The sequence below is a fragment of the Pezoporus wallicus genome, unplaced genomic scaffold (assembly GCF_028554395.1).
Source record: "Pezoporus wallicus isolate ANWC-B61680 ecotype Strahan unplaced genomic scaffold, APGP_CSIRO_Pwel_v1 contig_3952, whole genome shotgun sequence".
In the NCBI taxonomy this organism is placed as follows: domain Eukaryota; kingdom Metazoa; phylum Chordata; class Aves; order Psittaciformes; family Psittacidae; genus Pezoporus; species Pezoporus wallicus.
This window is the reverse complement of record NW_026635034.1, coordinates 12,679,682-12,703,855: the sequence shown is the minus strand read 5'-3', so window position 1 is coordinate 12,703,855 and position 24,174 is coordinate 12,679,682. Positions and strand designations below refer to the sequence as shown.

At 40.4% G+C, this 24,174-nt stretch overlaps 1 protein-coding gene across 6 annotated transcripts in view; it reads left to right on the top strand.

The window, feature by feature from the left end:
* OTUD7A (OTU deubiquitinase 7A) overlaps window positions 1–24,174 on the top strand; it is a 148,761-nt gene that overhangs the window by 32,640 nt on the left and 91,947 nt on the right. The gene's annotated exons all lie outside the window — the stretch shown is intronic.

Sequence of the window (24,174 nt, the reverse complement as noted above, 5' to 3'; positions counted from 1 at the left end):
CCAGAGGCCGAAGAGACTTGAGTCTGTCCTGCAGGTCAGGAATGCTGTAGGGCTGTAGGTGTATGTGTGAACACTGACTCAGATCTTGCCTTGTGCTAAGTGCAGCCATAGCTGTTTTTAATCATGTTACTGATTAAAAAAATAGGGAATCTACATTTTAATTAGTCAAAGTGCTGTATATAGGACACTTTAATTTAAAACTATATATTTTAAATCTAATTCCTATTATGTTTTCATGTCGTTTAGTCTTGTATGAGTTCATTTGTGTCATGTGTTATTTGGGGGGGGAAATGGTATTTTAGTATATTTTTTAATTTCCTGCATAGACATATAAGAACTTTAAAAATGTATGCGTCGTCTCATCACATATTGTTATTTATCTCATTATTGCCATTAAACACAGTCACTTCTATAGTCTTAGTAGGAGGCAAACAAAACTGGCAAGGTGTTCCCATGCCTGTGTATTGCAGGAGAGAAAGCTGGAGTTGAGAGAGGGAAAGGACTAAGAGACGTAGCAGAATATTTGTCACAGGATAGTCTAGACCTCAGATTTTACAGTGCTTAATGAAGCCTCCTTCTGTTTAATATATTGGACATTCCAAAACACCATCTGAAAAAATCAAAAATCTGAATCTCCTTTTTTCTTAAAATGCAGAAATGTCTTGGGATTCATGTTAAACAAAAATTAAACACAAACTTTTAATTAAGGAGGTGGAAAGCCTTTAAAATATCAAGTGCAACTGTTCCTAAATTGAAGACTGAAATAAAAGGCTTGCTTAGTTTTCTAAGATAGAAGCCAGGGAGAGGTGTTTTATGAGAGCATGCAGTGATAGGATATGGGGGAATGGCTTTAAACTAGAAGAGGGGAGATTTAGAAGAGATCTTAGGAAGAAGTTCTTCCCTGTGAGGGTGGTGAGACACTGGCACAGGGTGCCCAGAGAAGCTGTGGTTGCCCCATCCCTGGCAGTGTTCAAGGCCAGGTTGGACACAGGGGCTTGGAGTAACCTGGTCTAGTGGAAGGTGTCCCTGCCTGTGGCAGGGGGTTGGGACTGGATGAGCTTTAAGGTCTCTTCCAACTTCAACTATTCTATGATTTGATAATTTTATAGACTACCAGTTCATTTATATTTGATCTGTGCTGCACAGCCATGCAGGTGCGTTCATAGATATTTAGGCCAAAACATAGACCTAAATGGTACATGGACCTTCTGAACAGTGTTGCCCTAATGAGAAAACTGAGAGATTAATTTGGCTACTGAGATGGTCTGAAAATTTAGCAGTGTAGCCTTACGCAAGAGTAAAGTGCGATATAAATGTTGCATAGATGTTACATTGTGTCTTCCTGTACTTCCTCACTGATGGTTTCCTAAGACAAAGCATGACATAAACCTGAGGAAATTGAATGTCTCCAGATAAGATGGTGAATCTGTCCTCAAATCTTTGAAAGTAAATAACTGGTTATATTTTAAAGGCAGATTAAGTAGTTTATGCATGTAAATGTAACAGTACAGCCATTCCACTGTCAAATATTTGTTGGTCCCTTTGTTTAACTGTCCTTCTCCAACCACCAAACCAAGGGAAGAGAAGTTTCAAATCTAACAAGTATGGAGATACTGGGGATATGACAAACTTACAGTTCTAGTTTTGTATTGTTCTCCTCACATAACTGCTTCTGAGTATTTCTGATTTTAAGAGTTTGATGAGAGGAAGTTAATTGTGATATATTTCAAGTCTCAGTCTACTTCAAGTTTCTTGTTCTTCTGTTTGAAGTCAATGGTGTCTATTTTAGGCCATGTTTATCCCAGTGATTTTTAGCCATAGTGCTCTACTGTAGTGTTTTACTGCAGAATATTATTGACGTTATGTGTATTTATTTAATATCTCTTGAATGGACCCTTGGCAAAGCTTTAGGCTTGAAATAGAGAAATTATTGAACTTGCTTACTACATTTACTGAAAAGGTTTATAAATTCATTTAATATTTTAGAGTCTCTCAGCCTTTTGAAATACACTTTCATTTGGAAAAAGAAGATTGGAAATCCCAGGACAAAAGTATGAATTTGCTCTGAAATAGTTTGAAAATGTAATTTCTTATGTAATTTATAGAAGAAATGGAGGATTTCTAGTGGTGAAAGTATTTTTGAATGTTTGGCTTTTTTTCTCTGAAAGAGCATATCTGCAAATACTTCATGATACTTTTAGTTAAATGAGTGTGTTTGACATTGTATGTTGAAAATTTAATCAGTCTGAACGCTGAGTTATATTCTCTGATCATAGTGGTGTGGTGCTTCAGTACCGTTTAACCCGTATAAAGCATGGGTTGGGTAGTGGTGGTGGTTGTTTTTTAAAAACAAAGATAAAGTACCCGGTTTAATCTGTCAGTGTTTTGCAGATACTCAGTACTTTACATTGAGTTTTTATTCACTTGCACATTCTCTTAGGATTGCTGAGTAATCATCGGCATTGACTGGTTAATCAGAGAAGGTGCAAATCCTGTGTGAAAACTGAGCAAGCTTCAGTGAAAGAATTTTGGTTCTGTGTTTTTTTTTTCCAGCAATGGTTGAATTTCCACCATTGTTTTCAAAATTAAAGTTAGGAACACTGAGAACTTGTTCTTTAATTAGATGCTTGAAATATCACATTTCTAATCCTGATGTCATCTCATGCCTCTGTCATATGGAAATGTATGAAGTTGTTACCGCTGTGTATGACCAGGAGATGCAATATATTCCTAAACTATTACTATATTGTTATCAGGAACGTGTGATTAAAATGGCTAGCTGCCATGGTGATAGCACCATAGAAACTGGTAGAATAATCATTGCCTATTAGGAAATCTGAATGAAAAAAATCTCTATTTTTGTCTTCTCTTTCAGCACCTTAGCAGGAATGAAACTGCTGATGTTATTTTCCTGATTGAAAAAAATCATTGAACACATTCCTTTGCTATGTGTTACACAGCTGATCAGACTGAGGTTATTGTATTGGTACTGTTGAAACATTAGATGTGTGAGTGACTGATGATTCAGCCATTCCATGGATTACTTCTAGTCTCAAGAAGGGCATTGAAATAAGATCTTTTTTCCAGCATTGATCTTTGTTATGAAGTCACTTTACTCTCTTTTACTGTGATTACTTTCTAAATAGTACAGTAAGTATAATTCTATTGAAAAGCACTCTTCCAGCAAAGAGGGGCTATTGCTATGTCCTATAGGCAGTGTCTACATCGACACTCAAAAGTGTAGGAATGACAGAACTTTAATTTGGAGCCTGACATTGTAAAAGGTTTTGTCTGTCTCATACTATGCAAATCGTGGCTACAAGAATGCCAAATAAGACCATACAGCAGATAATATCTTTACTTGATTAGCTTTTCCTGTCTCTTTTGTGATCTATTGCAATAAGTAACAAAGTGTGAGGAACAGTCCCTGACTTGGATTGCTCTGTCTCTTGGCTGGAATGAGTCATTTCTCTATTGCTGTTAAGTGATTCTACCAGGTACTTACACCCCGTTGGAAACTGCTAAGCAAGGACGTGGATCAAGTGATCCTATATATCTGTCTAAGTATATACTCATTACATTTCTGTGCAAACACTTACATTGCCTTCAAAGCTTCTGAGATCTGCTGCAAAGGAGCTTTTATCCTGTGTTAATTTTCGCTGTTAGCACTGAGGTCAATGTAAAGGACAGATTCTTGATGGTGGCAAGCTTGAGTTTGTAATTTGGGTTCAGACTGCAGCAAACGGTAATAGTAAACACAGACTGTCAAACTCTACACTTAGATACAGACATGACAGCACACTCACTCTAATCAGGCTAGCATACATAACATAACTTACCTGAGAACAGAACCCAGACCCAAGTGTTGCAGGTAGATACGTCAGCAATAAGTAGTCTATCTACCGTGCTTACCAGAAACCTGCCCCTCTCTCACCTAAGAATAATATATAATATCCCAGTGGCCTCTATTTTAAGCCTTAGAGCTGTTACATTGTCAATTCCAGAGGAAAAGAGGACATACAGCTGTATTAAATAACACTGTGGTAATGGGAAGAGATTATTTAGTTGTTCAAGGCTAGGTTGGACAGAGCCTTGGGTGACATGGGTTAGTGTGAGGTGTCCCTGCCCATGGCAGGGGGGTTGGAACTAGATGATCTTAAGGTCCTTTCCAACCCTAGATATTCTATGATTCTAAATAAAGCATTGATTTAGCAAACTATAATTAAGCATGAAGTGATGAAATCACCTCCCTCGTCTCTAAATAACTCTTTCCATCTTTGTCTCAGGAAGAGTACAGGTGAATTAAAGGAAAGGTAAAGTATAAAGGGAAGTCAGATTAATGTAATTCCAGCAGAAATAATGGCAGAATATGCAACCTGTGGAAAGATTCAGGCAATTTCATGTGTTCATGACTTCTATAAATACTGCTGAATAAGAGCTGGAGAGAAGCTGCCTTTCAGCACAAGTTAATAGAAGTAACATACAACATAGTAGCCTTCCAGAGAAGGCCATGAGGAGAGCATTAAAGTCAGTCAGATTGATACAGTGTCTGCTGTTTGAGAAGTTGAGGCTCTTTGCTGTTAATAAATTGCTATTGAAAAGCTGTAACCTTTTCCTTAACCATGAGTACTGGGATGCCCAAGCATTCAGAAATTGAGGATTAAATTCAGAGATTGTGAGCTTAATCTGAAAACTTGGAATTCAAAACAAAAATAGCAACAGCTGAGACTTTATATCAATTGAAGTTTTTTTCTCAGTAAGTGTCTCATGTTTGGTTTTTCAGTAATAATAAATGTAAGACTTGAGACAAAACCACGGGAGGGCATGTCAGTGCCAAGTCATGTACAGGAAGTTCCAGGTCTGGGTGAGAGTTTGTCACAAGGATTTAAGGTCCTATGAGTTATTCTCGTGTCTATTATAAAGAAGAAGTTCTTTACTCTGATGGTGGTGAGGCACTGGAATGGGTTGCCCAAGGAAGCTGTGAATGCTCTGTCCCTGGCGGTGTTCAAGGCCAGGTTGGACAGAGCCTTGGGTGACATGGTTTAGTGGGAGGTGCCCCTGCGCATGGCAGGGGGGTTGGAACTAGATGATCTTAAGGTCCTTTCCAACCCTAACTATTCTATGATTCTATGATATTATCATGTATAGTTTTGATATCCTGGGAGATGGGGAGTGAGAGGGAAACTGGGTTATAATATTTGTAGAAGTATTGTAATATTGGGCTTTATATAATGTCTCTTCTGTTTTGAAAGACCTGCGTGAAGGAACGAATTTTTAAGGCATGTAGTTGGGGATGATTTTAGTGGATGAGAAACACTTGGAATGACAGGTCCTGTAGAAGTTAAGTGTTTCTTAACAACAGAGAGTTTGTTCCTTCAGGCTTCTTTATATGAATGTAATATTCTAGGACCTCAGATACCAGGAACTTGCATCTTTCTGTTTAAAATTGCACTTTTCTTGCCTGTTTGTGTTATGGTAGAGTGCCTCTGTTCATTGCTAAATACTTGGAGGCAGGGTTTCAGCTAAGCTAGGAAGAGTTGTTTGCATTCCTATAAATAATCCTGCTCTTCTGGGAGGTACCCAGAAGTGCTTTACTGATTTTGCTCTCATTCTTGTCTGTCTATAATCATACCTGTATCTTTCTGCTCTAACATTCCAAACTGAGGATGCTGAATAGATAAGGATTGTATAACAGTTTTGGGCAGAAAATACAATTATAGGTACTCATTTGTGTATAAGCAAACTATGAATGCTCAAAGCAGAATTTAGTCAGGACAAATAGAAGGATGCCTATTCTTGGCAAGAATGGGAGGAAACTGAAGGCTGTGAAAAAATATGTTCTGTGAAGGTTACACAGTTTTTTCACCTTGTTCAGTGAGAAGGTTCTCTTGAGGAAGCCCTGTGTAGAGGTCTGTAATGTCTCCTGGGTGACACGATTTACACTTATCATTCTGCATTGTTCAGAATTTCTTCTGACATTGATACGTAAAACCATGTGCAGGAGAAAGAGTAGCACTAGGAAATATAAAGCTGTGTTGTTTGTAACAATAATCATGACTATGTTGTCACTCTCTGAACTACATAATCTTTGTAACAAGAGATACCCAAATTTTTTATCGCTTAATCTGTCCCAAATACTTGCCTCAGTTCCTTCACTATTTAAGGGGAAAATCTCAGTCACTGGCACAGGAGGATGGGTTAAGCAGAGGCTGGATGGGAAATTTGAGTTTCAGGACTTGCATCTGGGAGAATTAACAACAATTTTGCAATGAGGTCCTGGAATATTGGAACTGGCTTTGTTTGTGATTATAAACATATGCTGCAAACTAGTCATTGCTTAGGAGACATGGGGGAAATCTTCCTTAAAGCAAGGCTGAAGGCACTGCTCTACCTGCACATGCTCCTTGCTGATATGAGGTATTGCTTATCCACAGGCCTGGTAGTGCTCTGACCGCAGAAGGTTGATATGCTCACTTCAGCAGATAAGCAATATGTACTCATGCTGGAAAGCCTGATGAATGTGCATCCAGTTGAGGTATTGCTAGCTTGGCTGCTCTCCCTCAGCACTAATGCAGATCAGGTGCTTGAGATAAGCTCTTATGAGCGCAAAATGTTGCACTAGTGAAGTGTAGACCTCAATTAACATGGAAATATAAATCACTGCCTTTTGCTACCACTGGAAATGAATATTCATGCCTGATCAGCTCAGCTCTAAGTATCTGGAGTTGATTGAGGTGGTTGCATCTAGCTGATAATATTGTGACTTTCTTTGATACAGATTTGGAGAAACAGAGCCGTTATGATTTTCCATCCCCCAATTTTGTCTCCTAAAATTTGCTTTACATGAAAATGGGGAAATGGTTTCTTCAAGGGCTATTCAGTTATTAACTTTCATTCCACATGCCGCTCATATTCAATATAAAATATTTCTCTATCCTGTATGAATAGAGGGATATGTACTCAGTAGAGAAGGTATCTCTGAAGCCAGTTGGTTGTCATTAAATGTATATTTACAGCTATCAAAGAAAATGAGGAAATACCCTTTTCTGGCTTTATTATGAAAATTTATCTCCCTAAAGAGATGCCTTTTTTTTTTTTTTTTCTTTTTGTGAGGAAAAGGTTGGAGGAACACATAGTTTTACTGTGTGTGCTGTATGTCACTGTGGGTGGACGAACTGTGGCTGGCTTAACCCCAGTCATTATCCTGTAGAAGTTATGGTAACATATATATGCACATGTTTTCTGTAAACCATTTTTTCTTCTACAAATCTGAGATGTAGTCGTTGGAGGAGAAGATGATTCTGTCTGTAGTAAATTCCTCAAGAGTCATGCTGCCATGGTCCTTGGGAACTGGGGAAAAAGAGGTCTGGATCTTCAAAAACACAAACTGAACCAATCCACCTCCCCCAAAAGACTGAACTGGACTTTGTTTCCTAGTAAAATAATGCCAGAGAATAGCCTTTGAGTTGTGGAGTTCTGAGTATCTTTGGCAGAAGATGACCTCAGAGGGAATAGTGTGGCAGTAAAATACTTTTTAAGCTGAAATGCTAAAGCAGTGAATGGCCAACCAGTGGGTTCAGCTCACTGCTATTTCTGCCACACTGTTTGCACCTGGAAGAAAAAGTTTGCTGTCAGAGAGCTTAAGTCCCAGATGTTTTAAAACAATTCTCATGACTGATATCTATGGAAAAAAACCCTGTTTTTTGCTGCTTGAAATGATGCCATGTCAGTATATTTGCTTTTAAAGTGGGGCAAAATGTAACTGAACAAAAATATTTGCTATTTAGGTGTGATTTCTTGGCAATGTTTTATCTGCAAGCCATGACTTTCTTGGAGGTGGCTATGGAAAATACATTGTGTTTAGACAGGGGAGGGATAACAAAAGAGGAGTGGATTTCCAATAAATTTGTACCCTCCTGATATTGTACAGTCTATTTCATGGTCTTAAGAGCAGGTAATTTTATAACTGAGCATTTGCTGTATTTACAGAATGTGTTAGTAGCCGGATTCCATAGTATTACAGGAAATATTTTACAGCTAAGAATAAGCACATTGCCTTTAAATATGTTAGCAGTAGTGCACAAAGTAATGTGTTCTGCTGGAATACATCTTCCTATGTATGTAAATGTCACAGGATTCGATCAAGTTGATAACGTCTAACAGCAAGCAGACTGTTCAGTGATTTGGTAGAGCTTTAGTGTTTTGCAGCAGAACATTTAGGTTTTGTGTGTTAATACTTGAAATAATTCTACTTTTGTTTGAGAGACAGACAGAGGCTAAAGTCAATTATTTTATAATATCAGTAGCCTATGCAGAGAGATTTGTTTCCAAAGCTCCTTGACTCACTTGAAAAGCTGACTACAGGTCCTTAAAAGATCACTTTTTATAATGGGATTTAGGCTTCTAGGTCATATAAAGTATTTTTTTAAAGTTTGTTCCTGTCCTGATGATTAAGCTGCAGATCAAGTTGCAACTTTATTTGTAGGCAAGTTGTAAAGCCCCAAGTGAAAACATTGATTCTGTACCTGAAAAGGTGGAGCTGCACAGCTGACCCAGCCCTTGTGTCCCCTGAGGGACACTGCTCGTTACTGATCTCCAACTGGACATTGAGCCGTTGACCACAACACTCTGTGTGCTGCCATCCGGCCAAATCTTTATCCACCAAATGGTCCATCCATCAAATTGATGTCTCTCCAATTTAGAGACAAGGATGTTGTGTGGGACAGTGTCGAACACTTTGCACTAGTCCAGGTAGATGATAACTTCTCTGCCCCTATCCTTCAGTTCTGTAGCCCCATCATAGAAGGCCACCAAAATGGGTCAAGCAGGATTTGCCCTTAGTGAAGCCATGCTGGCTGTCACCAAGCATCCTTGTTGTTTTTCATGTGCTTCAGCATGCTTTCCAGGAGCATCTGCTCCATGATCCTGCCAGGTGAGGCTGACTGGTCTGTAGTTTCCTAGGTCTTCAGTTTTCCCCTTTTTGAAAATGGAGGTTATATTTCCCTTTTTCCAGTCGTAGGGAGCTTCACCTGACTGCCATGATTTTTCAGATATAATGGACAGTGGCTTAGCAACTTTCTTCGCCAGCTCCTTCAGGACCCGCAGAAGGATTTCATCAGGCACCATGCACTTTGATAGCATTCTTTAAGGATGTTTGATGACTAAGACAGAGGATCCTTTATGGCAGTGTGTACCTGTATAATTTATTTATTTTAAATTTGTCAGATCAGAAAATGGGGCTACAGCTTCCATTGTCTGGTAACTCTTAGTGAATTTAATTACATAAAGCAATGAAAATGGTTGAATTGTAGGAGAAAGATTTAAAAAAACCACATTTTAATCTCATAATGACATGTCTCAAGCTGGGCATGGGGAGGTTTAGTCTGGGTATTAGGAAAAATTTCTTCACCAAAAGGTGATCAGGCATTGGAACAGGTGGCCCGGGGAAGTGGTGGGATCAGTGTCCCAGGAAGTGTTCAAAAAACATTGAGATGAGGCCTTTAATGACATGGCTTAGCGGTGGTTTTGGCAGTCCTGGGGTAATGGTTGGACTTGATGATCTTAAAGGTCTTTTCCAACCTGGTTAATTCTACAGTTCTACACTTGTGCACATTCAAGTTCCTAAGATGATCTTGAACCTGATCCTCTCCTACAGTGGGCCTGAGGTCTTCATTCTCATGGTCCCTGCACCTGCCTTACAAGACTTGAATGGTGTGGCCAGTATACTTGCTGGTGAAGAACTGAGGCAAAGGAGAAATTGAGAAATCTCAGCCTCCTCCAAATCTAGGGTAGCCAGTTCTCCTGTTTCCTTCCAGAGATGGCCCACATTATCCGTAGTCTTTGGTTTGCAATATACCTATAGAAGCCTTTCCTGTTATCTTTGACATCTCTGGCCAGACTCAGTTCTAACTGGGCCTTAGCTTTCCTGACCTGATCCCTAGCTTCCCAAACTATGTCCCTGTATTCTTCCCAGGCTGCCTGTTCTTGCTTCCACTTTCTATAAGCTTCCTTTTTCATTCTGAGTTTTCTCAGCAGCTCCTTAATTAAGAGCATCCCTGCTCTTAATTTCGTGCAGAAGAATATCTATTCCAAGGAAAATGCCATTCATGCTATGTTGACATCAATGTTTGTTGAAGGATCCAGTGTACTCAGAAATACCGAGTGCCTTTCTTTTCTGTGTCCTCCCTCCATTTTGGGTTTAAAAGCATTTCAATTTAGTGAACCCTGTCTTGTTTGTTAAGATTGTTTCCAGTTTTGATTCAGGATTGAAGTAATTTAATTTCAATTTATTTATGTTCCTGAAAATAACAAAAGGAATTGTTTGGCAACCAGTTATGCTTCATTTACTGCTGTGGATCTAAACATACTGTCGATCTGCTCTAGATGTATGTTGTCTTATGAATCCCATGCTTGCCAGTCATAGGGTTTACACTGAAAAATTTCAAATTAAACTGCCCAAAAATGGGCAAATGTCTTAAGAGTAATAAGACTTGCTTTAATGATCAGAAGGGTAGGGTTTAAAAGCTCTGTTTTTATTCTAGAATGTAGTTCCTGTGTACTGGTGGATAAGTTCTTCAGAGCCTTTGTATCTGTTGTTGACTGAAGTGGGGATTTCATGTTTTGATACAGAGATGCCTAGGATGTGATTCACTGTACTGCCAAGTCCAGTGGGACTTTACAAGGTTTTATGGTCTCCACTTCTGATCGCACTTAAGCTATAGAACTTGGTGATGGAGTTCCTGCTTAAAACACTTTAGATGTCTTTGAACTATAACATCCTTTTCAGAGAGACACTCTTTATTTGTAGACTCTAAATTCCTTAGATGAATACTATGAATACATAAAATGTAGCAGCTTTGGTCACACAGGTTGTACCTTTGTGGTTTAAAGAAACTCTTTTGTATTCCCTTTCTTATGACTAAGAGTGAAGTTGAATGAATAGCCTGGGTTTGAAATGTGATTGTGAGGAGAGAATTTGCTTTCGTATGATAGCTGAGCTCAGGATGTCTCAATTAACCTGTAAGTATGTGCAAGTTTTAGAATGACCATGACTTAAACCATACGTACTATATTTGTAAAAGTGATCATAGAGTGTGAGACTTAAAGTATCTACATACTTTTTATGTATCTGTCTTTGATAGAACTTGCTTTCTGTGTATTTATGTTTTAGAAATTTACTCTGATAAAAAGCTTCAATTGAGACCATACAGAGCTTTGGAGGCTTGCATCTGTAAGTCAGGCTAGAGAATCAGGGCCAGGATAGAGAAGCTGCTAATGCTATTGTACAAACTGGCACTTGAAGTATTTTATATGTCCAGAATTACCTACAGTGTTATTGTTTGGGGAAAAAAAAGCCGTCTTTCTTAGCAGTGTAAGCTGGGAGAGTTGTTAAATTTCATGCTCAGCTTCGGGCTTTGTATATGATCACTGAAGATGAGTATCTGCCTTAAATAAAGGAGTAGGTCATAAAGCTTTTGAGAGCTGTTCATGTGGTCTTTGCCAGTTCAGAGGCCTTGAGGATAACATAATTTCAGTAGCAGAGCTTGCTAGCTCCTATGTGTCAGTGTGGTGTTAATAGGAAGAGAATGTTAGTGTATTAATAAACATGCATGCTCCCAAGCTGAATTGTTATCAATCTGTTTAAAATATTTTAGTTGTCTTTACAGATCTTTACTGTTAATGAAATTACCTCCTCAGATTTTGTCTATCTGAAAAGTGCCTGAAAGGATATTAATATACCATGAGAGCTTTCCTAATGAAATTAATATGCCATTTATAACCTTTTTAGAGAGGCTTTTTACCAATTACAGCAGAAAATGAACTCCTAAGAGACAGAGATACTCTTTTCTTGCCGAAGCTTCTCTACTTTTGCTGCTTCCTTTCACGATATGAAATGGAAATGGTGAAAGAAAATTTAATTCTTTGATGCCTTTCCATGGGTTCATAACTTTTTTGTTATTAATTGTGAACTTCAGTTTTAGGCATTTCAGTTTTTAATTGGTAAGCTGTGTTTTTCCCTGAGGTAGCAGCAACTAGCAGTGGGAAATTTGCCTTTCTTTTGAAAGAATGTGGTTTCCATTTTCTACCAAAATGCTTTTGTGATTGCAAAGCAAAGCTTCAGTTGGAGATCCGCCATTATAAAGTTGAATTTTGTAGATATTTTCTGGGTTTGGGGAATTTAATTTCTTCTTTTCTCTTTATGCTTATGTTCTGTAAGTGGTGAATCAAGTGTGCTTGAACTTTTGTAAATAGGTAGTACTCTTCATAATTGCTGAGGAGAAGTAACAGGAAACAGCATGACAGCTGCCAAAGGTGAGTCATAGCTAAAACCAGTGTGCAGTGGAGCTATGTACTGGGGTTTATTTAAGAACCCACAAAATTGAAGTTTTTATCATCTGATTCATGCTGCATACCCACTACCTGTTCTGCTGCCAGCACTGCACTCACAAGGTTTTGACTTCCTTTTCCAGCAGGGAGATTGCTGCTGGTTTGGGAAGGTTGGGTAGAAAGTTGCGTTGATTTGTGCTGTGCATCTCCTTGTAGTTACCAACCTTGGGTATTACTGGCCAAGAGTCCCTGGGCACCCCTGGCATTCATTTGTTCCCATGCATCTCTTATCTCTGGGATTTTCCCTCGATTCTAAAGTCTTTTCTCCAGTTACTCTTTTCACTAGGACAGCAACTTTTCACTTATACCAAAAGCTGTGTTTGGTGCCAAGAGAAATACCTTCATTCACCTTGTCCTAGTCTCTGATCTTCACAAACATGAACCTCTAGCTTCTGCATCTTTCTTGGAGGAACTGAATTTGTAGGATTATTTATTAGGGAAGAAGTCCAAATGTGGACTGAAACAGGGGAGACAGCTTATGACTGTCAGTTTAAGTCTTGTGACAATTTCAGGATTTATTCTATTTGAGGTCTTACAATGTGAGAGCTTCCACGTTCTGCAGTATTTCACATGACAGGTTTCAGCCAGCTTTACAGTCCTTTAATCATGCAGAAGTCTTCCCTGTTGACTCTGCATAGAGGCATACAGGTAACACTTTTAAAAGGAAGGTGGCCTAATAGTAGCAAGAAAATGTCTTTGTTCTTACTGTGATTTTTGATTATGTCTTTTTAACTTTTCCTCTAACTTGCTGTTGATGACCTGTTCTTTGGTGCTCCTGACCTGGTTAACACGAAGGTGTCCCTTTGCTGGGCTAGGACAGGGTCAAGTTTCCCCTTGCTTTATGAGTTAGGAGCTAAGCTGGCTGGTGTGTCCTGTCTGGAGGTAACTGGCCTCAGAAACAGGAAGCATTTTTGGAGGTTCATGGTCCAAAAGCCTTGCTTGTGTGTCTTGCTTTGTGCATTCCAAAACTTCTTTCTATGACTAAGACGCTGTCCTGGGTTCAGGGGTAAAAGTTATTTTTCTTCTCAGTAGCTGGTACAGTGCTGTGTTTTCAGCTTCAGTCTGAGAGCAACGCTGTTAACACACTGATGTTTTTAGTTGTTGCTAAGTAATGTTTACTCCGATCAAGGACTTTTCAGTCTCATGCTCTGCCAGTGAAGAGGGGCATGGGAAGCCAGGAGGAAGCAGAGACAGGACACCTGAGCTGAAGTAGCCTAAGGGGTATTCCATACCACAGCAGTTGCATAGTGCATCACTTGTGTTTGTTGGTTTCTTTCCCTTTTGCCCTTTTATTTTTCTATTCCCTCCCCTTGTTATTTCCCTTATCATTATTATTATTGGTGGTAGCAGTAGTAGCTTTACATTCTTCCAATTCTCCTCCCCATCCCTCTGGGAACAGGGGCAGGAAGGAGGAGGAGAAGTGAGTGAGAGGCTCATGGTTCTGAGTTACTGGCTGGGTTTAAACTATAACAAATACTTTTATGCTTGAAATAAATATGAATGGACTTCCTGAGACTACATTGTAGGAGCAGAACTATACTTGCTCTGGTTATTATTTCTGCATTTCAGGATACGTAGAGGAGAGAGCATTTGGAATATGAAGAACAGCTTCAAAGATGAGCAAACTTCTTCATTTTCTCATGCCATAGGCTGTGGTTTAAACCCAGTCAGGTAATTCGTTCACTCACTTCCCCCCCTTTCTTGCCCTCCCCCTGCTCCCGGAGGGACGGAGAGGAGAATCGAAAAGAATGCAACTCCCACGGGTTGAGATAAGAACAGTTTAGTAACTAGGGTATAACACAAATCACTACTGCTACCACCAATAATAATAATGATAAAGGAAATAACAAGGGAAGAGAATACAACACCTCAGCACCAGCCAACCGATAACTCGCCCCCCAAGCCCGACCAAGCTCCGACCGATACCTCCTCCAACCCTGCAGTCTCCCAGCCCTTCCGGCTAACTCCCTGTTACATCCTGGGCATGATGTGCTGTGGTATGGAATACCTCTTTGGTCAGTTTGGGTCAGGTGTCCTGACTCTGCTTCCTCCCGGCTTCCCCTCCTCCCTGGCAGAGCATGAGGCTCACAAAGTCCTTGGTCAAACCAAAACATGGCTATCAGCTCTGTTCCTGAGACGAAAGTCAAAACACTGCACTGCACCAGCTACCAAGGAGGAGAAACATGACTGCTACTGCTGAACCCAGGACATTATCCACCCCTTATTCCATACCATTCACGTCATGCTCAGATCCCACATTTTCAATATACCATCACTCTTATCTAAGTGCATGGACCAGTAGCTATAAAGCTGCTGAGTCCATCTGGTCCATGATGTCAGGCTCCATCTCTTGTAACAGTCTTCCAGAGCAGGAGAGACTGTGTGTAGTGTTCACACTCGTGAATAACCTGGGCAATAGTGTCCATTGCTAAGTCCACCCCTCGATCATGAGTCCATCTCTGTGTTGCATCTCTGCTCTGATGGCCTGAAGTGCCATGGGCCCCCCAGGCTTAAAATAATTCACTGTCCCCTTCAGCAGTTTCTGCAGCTTGTTGCTGGGGACTCCACACAGCTGCCTTCCATCTCCGATGCTTCCAAAGCACTGGAGGGGCCCAGTGGACTAGATACTTGCCCATACTGTCCCACACACCCTGCCACTCATGACTGTCCAGCCTTGGGGAAAACCTCTTGGTCCCCCTATATTGTCATCTAACCCCAGACAAGACCCAAACCTGACTCTGCTTAACTTTTGAGATCAGACAAAATGGTTGCGGGTAGAACACAGCCTGTGTGTGTGCCAACATGCTGATCCCCATCACAATCAGCAGGCAGGTCCCAAGGATACCCAAAGGCCATTCAAAACCTTCAGAACTCTCAGTTGATGCTGCTGTACTTGTCACTGGGGCTGGTGTAGCTGCTGTGCTTGCCGGCCCTCCCACCACCGGCTTCTCTTTTCCTGAGTCCAGCTCTTCCTCCTCTGCCTTGCTGGGAAATGCTGCGTGGTCTCCTGCATCCTCCTGGGGCTCGGCGGGTGGCTGCCGGGGAATGCTCTCGGCCGTGTCAGGGCGGGGCTCGGCTCCTCCGCGGGGCTCGGCTCCTCCGCGGGGCTCGGCTCCTCCGCCGCCTTCTCCCGCTGCTCGGCAGCCGCTTCCTTCCTCTCCTCGACCGCCCCGACCTCCTCCACCAGCAGCCGTCCCCTCCGGCCCCGCTCCCGCCGCCGCTCGGTCCCCGGGACCGCTCTCCCGGGCCGCTTCAGCAGCCGCTGGCTCCCGGGGCCGCTCCCCCTCGGCTCCCCGCAGCCTCACGAAGATGGAGAGTAGGGTGAGGGCCACGACGGTGAAGAGCAGCCGGACGGCCAGGTACAAGTCCACGGCCACGTCCGTCCCGCCCTGCTGCTGGAGCCCACCCGTATTACAAGCCATTGCCATAAAGTACAGTGAGACGAGAACCTTAGCCCAGGCCCCACACTTGATAAACACTAACGCAGCAAATACCGGCTCTAAGTAAGTTACAACATTCTGAAGCTGTGAGATCAACAAGAACAACTCTGAGAGCCAATAAATCAGCATTGTGACGAGTGACTACTAATCCAGTCAGATCTGTCGTTATCTCAACCCCTCGTGCCCCACGTTGGGCGCCATTAAGAACTGTCGTGGTTTAAACCCAGTCAGGTAATTCGTTCACTCACTTCCCCCCTTTCTTGCCCTCCCCCTGCTCCCGGAGGGACGGAGAGGAGAATCGAAAAGAATGCAACTCCCACGGGTTGAGATAAGAACAGTTTAGTAACTAAGGTATAACACAAATCACTACTGCTACCATCAATGATAATAATGATAAAGGAAATAACAAGGGAAGAGAATACAACACCTCAGCACCAGCCGACCGATAACTCGCCCCCCAAGCCCGACCAAGCTCCGACCGATACCTCCTCCAACCCTGCAGTCTCCCAGCCCTTCCGGCTAACTCCCTGTTACATCCTGGGCATGATGTGCTGTGGTATGGAATACCTCTTTGGTCAGTTTGCGTCAGGTGTCCTGACTCTGCTTCCTCCTGGCTTCCCCTCCTCCCTGGCAGAGCATGAGGCTCACAAAGTCCTTGGTCAAACCAAAACATGGCTATCAGCTCTGTTCCTGAGACGAAAGTCAAAACACTGCACTGCACCAGCTACCAAGGAGGAGAAACATGACTGCTACTGCTGAACCCAGGACATAGGCCCTTCAAGGAGCGGATATTCACCTCTTGCTCTTTCCTTGCACTGTTTCTGCAGCTTTTTTTTTTGTGCTGATTTATTTGAATCTGTGGTTTATCTGCACACCCAGTGTTCCCAAGAGAATGCAGTGTGGTGTCTGATTGTTTCTTCTGTTGGTTTAGCATCGTTTTTGCTGCTGAGTATCAAATTTTGCTGAGGATATTTCAGCCAGCTCCAGGAACTGTGCTGCTGACTGCAATCAAAGGCACAGTAACAAAATGTGTGCTTCCCACAGTGCTTATCAAAAACACCTCTGCTCTTCGATATGGAAGGAAATGCACAAAGTACTTCTTGGGCAGTATTCTCTACTTCCATGGCAGAACCAAAGGAGGTTTCCTAATATTTTTTATCTTAAATTTAATCAAGTAGAGAAAAGGGGTCAGGAACCCTTGTAGAAGGAAGTATCACCCTTTATGCAGAGAAAACACCCATTCTAGACGATAAGCTTTCTTTGTATTTGTGTCAGAAGGCTGTTTGCCACACAGGGGTTTATTCACTGTTAGGGTAGAATAAATATATATATATATGTGTGTATATGCATGGATTTCTATGCATATGTAGACACCTCTGTGTGTGCATGTACATCTAGAACAGGATAGCATGCTGTTCCTGGTGTTCAGCATAGGCTTTTTCTGTAGGCCCTTCCGTTCTCTTTCAGGCTGTCTGTCCTAGGCTCGCAGCAGGGAATACAGTGGGAATGCAGTAACATATAGTGAAGCTGTGGCCCTGCTGACTTTCCAAGAGAGAAGATTTGGGAGGCATTGAGACTTTCAGGAAGTGATTGATCCAAGGCTTTTTTATGGTCTTCAGTGTGGGTTTTCTTTGAATTTGCTTGGGATTGTTCCAAAGTTGCACCATGGGTGTTTTGGTTTTGGTGGTGTGGGTTTTGTTTGGTTGTGGTGTCCGTGTCCCCCCCTTACCTCTCACCCCCAAAAGCATAGTATCTGTACAGAATCACTGCAGTGTTCTGGTATGAGTGCCATAGTCACCTCCCAGGTTCTCCCCAAAATCTTGAGCCATTTTTCATGTGAGATATTTTCGGTGTGGATTAGCAGACAGCCAAGCAGTATATGGGCAATTTCTTGTTTCAAATAAACAGCCTTATTAGTGTTAGCACAATGCAGCTTTAGAAGCTATTGTACAGAGTTTATCTTGGTTATGGTAAAGCACCTAAATGCTAGGCGTTTTTTTAAATGAAATGTTTTATTTCCAGTGACTATTTGCTCAGGATTCATGTGCAGTCTTAGAAGTAAAGAAATAGTCAGCATCTGTTGAGACTTACAGCTGTGTCAAAATTTGTTATGGATTTGTTTTTCAATCACAGGAAATCTGAAACTGTGGGGTATACTAGTAGCTTGTCTAGATTAATTCTTCAGTTAAAATGAAAGAATATAGTTACGGTAGCTACATACTAATGGAGAGTTGAATGCTTTCTAGATGTTTTGTTTTAGTGCATTAAACAGTGTTTGAAAATCAAGCTCTATGGTTTTACATTTTCCTTAAAAGCTTCTTTTCGTTGTCCTGGAAAGACAAGGAAACTAACATACATCTAACTACATTAAAACTACTTGACTTTTCATAAGGCGATGAGGAAGGGCCTTTGCGTGATACGGGCACAGGGCACTCAAATTGCCTGGAAATACGCTGTTTAATATAAAGATTATTAGCTGCAATGATTGGCAATGTAATTGACCAAAAAAACCCACCTCATTATTTTGTTCATATATACATATATGTGTACATATATATATATATATATATATATATATATATATATAGCCTGGGATGAAAGTAACTTCATGGCTGCAAGATCTGATTGAGCTGTCACAGCTAGTCTCTGTTTCTACGAGATAGTGAATGCCACATACCAAACTATGTAATGTTTCTTGTTGCAAACTTGGCACTGGGAGGGGAATTAGGTTCCTGCTGAGGAGTTACGTGGTTATTGGCTGATCGTCTAAGATCTCTTATTATTAAAATGTTTCCAGCCTCATAAAGAATATTAGTAAAATGATATGATAATCACCATCTTGACTGATGTATCAGGTGCTGAAGTGCAGACATCTGACACTAGCAGCATGTCTCTCCTAAGCTTCAGCTGAACAGTCAGGTGCTGTAGCCAGTATCTGCAATAGCTCCGCGTCTTCTAAAAGCAGATAAAACATACCAGTGAGCCAGTTGTGTTTTGATATGTGTAGCAGAAATTGGATAGAAATGAAGTCCCCAATAGATTTCTCACCTCATCATGGATGTCATCTTTCTAATCTATCTCTGAGGCTGTTTCTCTCATGCTCAGGAAAAGCAAGCAAATGCTTTCTATTTGTGTGTCTATTAAATATTTCTCAAAAGAAATGAGAGAGGAGGGTAAAAAAAAAAAACAAACCAAAACCTGCTTTTAAATCAAGTGCTTGTTATCTCTTTGGAACTGAATGTTTTGTAAATGTCCGTGTCCTATTAAACCTGTCTCTGCATCTTCCAACAGTGGCAGTTCTACAGCTTCCAGTCATTCTCAACTGTAGCTTACTGAGTATTTGGAGGATTAACTCTCAGATTCTGAATGATACCTCATTCTTTCCTTGATAATCATTTAACTGGGGAGTAAGGGTACGTATAGGGGATAATTGTCAAACTTACAAAAACTGAAAGGGAACATGTGTTAATCAATTGTGTTACTGTCCATGCTAAATGAAGAATCTAACTGGATTAGCCTGACTAAGCATGCCCTGTTATTTCTGGAAGAGTTTTTTTGATATTGAGAATACTACAAGCAAGGAGACCCCTATGTCTGAGGCAGAATTTTTAACTTAGGGGAAAATTGATGCGTTGAGTCCGGAAAATGGTATTACGTTTAACCTGTGCCCTTAAACTTAGGGCATGAGCTCTGTATGTAAACACCGAGTGATTTGTTTTTTCCCAACTGAGTAACTATAGTGACTCTTAAATTAAATGGAAGATACAGATGGTTGACCCCTTAGATAGGCCATTGTAATTTTAGACACCTAAATTTAGAGTTTGGACTCTCATTTAGAGCAGTGGGTTTGAAAGCTTTGGACTGGAACCCAGGAGCTTTACCCTGTCCCTACTGATATTGCTATCATCTCTCTGAGCCCGTCCCTCCCACTGAAATTGAATAACACTTCTCTCTGGCTTAAGATGTTCTCAAACTGCTTTATTCATTTTTCACTTTAGAAAGTCTGTATGTTTCAGATCCTGTTATTAGCAGCAAAATCAGAATAAGATAAGGAATTTCTCTTGCAATCGGAGATTGACAACTGACTGCTGTAGGTGAAGCTTACTGTGGGCCTCCTCATGTGCCAAAATTTTCAATCACAAAATGCATTAATAATAGATAAAACTCGTAGACGAAATGAGAAAGGGAAAACAGGAATGGGACATTCCAATGTAACAAAGTCCATTGGAATCCTTCCTTTTGGTTCAGGCACTCCCCTAAGTGATTTTTTTGACCAGCAGAGTTATTGCGTGGTGACCATTGCCCAGGCTTGGAAGGGGAAAAAAAGGATCAATGGGTCTGATGGGATGCTGGCTAAAAAGCATTAAAGTCTTCAAAAATCAACCAAGCTGTAAAATTGAACTGTAAATCTGTTTAGGCAGTTCATTAGGTATATATCAAGCTGGGTGTTACTGAAGAGAATTTGAAGTAAAATGTCTGATAGAAGTAAGACGTGAAGTTTATTTGTAGCAAGAAGAACAGTTAATAAAAATTCTAAATATAATATTATATATGTTAATGCTGATATTCTCCAGAGATTTGAAATTGTGCAAAGAAAGGTTGCTCATTATGTCTGTTTTGGAGCTAACTTATGTGTCCCATCATTGCCTGACTTGTAAAGTAGAAGTTACAGTATGCAATGAATCTTTTAGATTTCATAATCAAGACACCATCTTCAAATAGAAAAGGGAGTTACTACCTCTATCCAGAGGAGAGACAGACAGAGATGCTTTTATTTAGAAGGGAAAAGAGTCTTTTATCTATTCAGTTTTACCTGACAGCTCAGCACAATTGCATATTCAACCTGTTCCTGCAGTTCAGCATTCTGTGCTGGAAGGCATTAAAATCCGATCAGTGTAGCTTTATATGAAGCCAGTCTTCAACTACCAAGACAAAATTAAAGCACAGTCCAGCAGCCAGGTTTCTGGGTTGGGGCACACTGCAGCCACACACTGCCATTCCAAAATACATGAGGGATGTTAGTCTGTGCTATTGTTCCTGGTGTACCACAAAAACAGTGTCTGAAGTGGCACTGCGCTCCTGTAATCGCTACCCTTTATTCTCAACAGCTGAGTGGAATTAAACTTTGGGCCAGACAGCACTGGCTAGAAACCATTTCTGTATGTGAGCCTTTCAGAAAGCAGCTATCCTGAAGTGTCCCTTTATTTTTAGGTGTAATTTGGGAGGGGGCAGTGTGATTTTCAAGTGCTGTGGAGAAAGTAATACACCTTTCATGAACCATTTCTGTTTCATGTTTCAGTGCTATCCAAGATGAAATGTCAGCAAAATCTGTCACCCCCCCACTCCCTGAAGCGATACACAAGCATGGGATCCCAGTTCTTGCAGAAAGTTGTTACTAATACAGATTTTTTATTGTATTCTTTGTAGAACAGCTCTATATTGTCGTTATCATTAAGGCACAAAATACAGAGGTAGAGCTATTTGATGCAAGACAGTAAAAAGTGTGCTTGCCATTCATGAGAAATAAAACCTTCTTCCTTTTTTGACTCCCTGGTGTGATTTTCATTTCTTTCAGCCTCTGAGAAGCAGCAGAGCTGGTCAGTTTCCTCTTGCTGCCTCTTGTGCCACTTCTGGTTTATCATACTTCTGATGAATAGTTTCTTTTTGGCAAAAGTACTTATTTTTTCTACTTTTTAGAAAATCCAAAGGAGCTTGACTGACATGATTGGAAAAAACTGTTTATCTAAGGAATATGTACTTCTGGCCAATCAGAAATACCATATATGGCTACAGCTACTTTGATGGCAGATGGAATATCCAATTTGGGTTGTAGTCCAGGTAATGGAATAAGCAGATTATGTAGAAAATTGTTTAGGACAAGGTAAATGAGTTCGTGGTGTGTATTTCTTGAACATTTCATATTTTGAGTGGACACATTAAGACTAGGTTTGAGTATTTTATTCTTTATCTTTTTCAATAGGCCAGATTATAGAATCTGAAAGAGTTTCAGGTACTGAGGACAGAAAGTTTTCAAATTGGTTGCTGTGTTTTTACTGTAGGAAGAGCTGTTGAGTTTGATGAGATGTCTTTCTGAAAAACAGTCAACAATTGTTTAACAGTCCTTTGATATAGGTGATTCTGTGTAATGGAGAAGGAAATGTGGTGGTGAAGGCTCAGAGTTTAAAATGCTGTGGGCTAAAGTGAGAACTGAATTCAACAGATATCTAAATGAAAAATCTCTAAATCAGAGCAACTCTAAAATGGGAACCCAACGATGGTATGAGGTACTGTAGCTTTCTGACAGGCTGCCATACAGAAATATTAGTAAAATGCATTCATAACAGTGGAAACAGATACTGCAAATCTTGAAGTGTAATTAGATGATTGAATACTTTATCATCTCCTTAAAAAGGTTTTGAAACCTATAGAACAGTTTTTTACTGTAAGGTCATGCTTGGTATGTAATCCAGTTAATTTTAAATTGTTTTATTCGAACAGGAATCATCCTATAAAGCTCAGGCTTGGAGTTTGAGACTGAAAGTCTAGTAAATGCTATCTTGTGTCTGTACAGCAATCAGTGCAAATGGATAGTTAAAGATGGTGTTCAGATCTAATCATTAAATGCTAACAGACTGATTTTGCTGAAAAGATTGCTCATCTCTCAGAATTTTCGTGGTTGGTTGGTTGGTTTTTTTTTCCCTCTTCAGAACACATCTACATTTTGTCTCCAGTGTTAGGGGGTGGCTTTTCTGTGGGTGTCTGAGAACGTGTGTGTGATTGGTGAGCTGTTTTTTTCCGGTGTTGAAGCAAATAGCTATTGATGCAATACCCTGGAAACTGCTGTTCCTGAAGAGAAGTGGAGAAGAGTCTGCTCCCAGGGAGTGCTGCTGCTCTGACAGAGGGTTTGCTTTTGATCAGGTACTGTTGTTGAAAACAACACCAAACAGCTTTCCACAGCTGGATCTGCACTTGGAATTCTCTCTTTCCAAAAGCTGAGCTTACAGCCATGGTCAGTGAGAGATGGACCTAATACAGAAGCAAAACCACTGAGCTTTGGAGACTGTAAAATGTGATCTTTTAGCAGGAAAAGGAATTTAGAAACTTATTACCAAATGAAATATTCGTATTACTGCAGCAGCTATTAATTTATTTTATTAAATTGATTTAGTAGCAGTTGTATTTCAGGAAGTCTTTCTATTTGTTTCTCTGTACAGGAATTGAATGGAGAATTTCCTATAAACAATAATGTTATCCCTTATAATTTTCATGTAATTTGACATTTTCTTCTCCCCTTTTCCTTGTTTTCTGTATCTCAGAAGGATTATCTGTCTTCTCAGTAATTTGATTGATTGAGCAAAGGCCAGGAGGCTTTGAAGACTGTATGTGGATAACTTAGTTTGCCAGCTTATCTGCCAGTAATATTTACACCTTTGGCAATACATTCTCTGACTGATTCTGTATGAATTAGTGGCTCACCCAAGCAGCAACTTTATTTGTTTCTCTAGCTATTTTAGTGTTAATTTTAGAAGGTGGTTTCTGATGTTCAAGCTTAAAACCTACTTTGGCAGCTAATATCTTTCTAAATGAAAAAGCAGGGCAAATTAGGACATAGCAAAGAATATTGCTGTAGCATGGTGTGTTATTTTGTGGAATATCAAAGTCCAAATAGCTTTTGACATGTTTGCTTCCTGAAGTTGAGGGGATAAAAGGCTTCTGTTGAGAGGTGAAATAACTAATGCTGATATTTCCAAGGTTTTGAACAAAGGATCAAATGAGGCATTTCAGTAGCTAGAAGGCTTCTTGCTAATTTCTTTCCTGCCATCCTATGTGTATATGTACACAGCTCCCTTGCTCTTGGCTGGAGAGAGGGACCTTATTATTTAGCAAGTTTTCTGAGAGCTGGTTTTCCTTGCACTCACTAATGTATTCATATTTGTGGAGTATTTATCACATAGTCCAATTACCAGAAAGGAAAAGAACTTAAATAATCCCTTCTATGACCCTTGATCATTACACTAAACCACAGCTTTCCCTCCAGGCTTAGTAACTGTTGACTTTGCAGCTTTCCCAGACAGCCTTGTGCACTGCTAAAAGAAAAACTGATTCCGTCAGATACAGTACAATACCCTACATATTTTGGTATTATTTAGACCCTGAAAAAATCCCGTTGAACTGCTCAGTTTATTAAAAGGTTGCCTACTTGCAAAAAACCTCATTGCTTCTATTGTGTCATTGGTGTCCCTTAGAGTAGCAGCTATTTGCTCCATCAGAATCATTTGGTAAGAAAGCCTCTGCACAAGAGGTATAAGCTGCTAGGCCTTTCCTTTTGCTGACAGCCAGGGTGCTG